Raw genomic sequence first — 754 nt, forward strand, 5'->3', positions numbered from 1 at the left:
TTGCAAAAAAAGTTTTATCGAGCGCGGTATGGTTGGATTCTTGGAGCCCCAGATCCCGAGATCCTCGCCGAGGTGAACGTTTCGGGCTGGACTAAAGCTGTAGCCATCCGGGCCATCATTGGGAATTCTCCGGACTCCGTTAGTTTATAACTTCATTTGGATTCATGCATACCCCGTTTGTTATTGTGTTTCCCCTTAAATTTTCATGGGAACGAGCTCTTAACAGTTATTTGCCCCGGTCGCAAATATCCAACCACCGTCTTTTGCAATGTAGGCATGCCAGTATACATAAATTGTCTTGTCTTTCAATAAACCTTATTTGTGTCTAGTGCATATTTCGTCCCTTTACCAACACAACAAACCGATTTGTTATTCCTCATGGACCCCCGCCCTCCCCACCTCCGCGGCCGACGCAGGCAGGAACTGTAGCATGACTCCACCTTGGCTCTGGCAGAGGACGCTTCCGGAATTAATCCTCGCGGACCATTGCCTGACTCGCCTCATCGACTACCCGATCCAAGCGGACCCGTGCATGATCGGTGGTTGCGTCTCGCCTGCGCGCGGGTGGCGGCGGCGACTGGGTCATGCGCATGTTGCGGGGAGGATGTTGACCGGTGGTGTTGCTCTTATGCTTCGGTTTTGGCGCCTTTGGTTGTTCGCCGGGATGGATTGGTGTGGTCGTGACGTAGGGGGTAGGACTCGGAATAATTCGGTTGAGAATTGCAGTCTAGAAATAGGCGACTGGGAGCGCGAG

At 52.4% G+C, this 754-nt stretch overlaps 1 protein-coding gene across 1 annotated transcript in view; it reads left to right on the forward strand.

Annotated features, from left to right (window-relative positions):
- Positions 1-754, forward strand: part of LOC119585640 (EH domain-binding protein 1-like) — a gene marked incomplete in the record, with an annotated part of 320,960 nt that overhangs the window by 1,410 nt on the left and 318,796 nt on the right.

This window comes from Penaeus monodon, chromosome 20 (assembly GCF_015228065.2).
Source record: "Penaeus monodon isolate SGIC_2016 chromosome 20, NSTDA_Pmon_1, whole genome shotgun sequence".
NCBI classification, from domain to species: Eukaryota; Metazoa; Arthropoda; class Malacostraca; order Decapoda; family Penaeidae; genus Penaeus; species Penaeus monodon.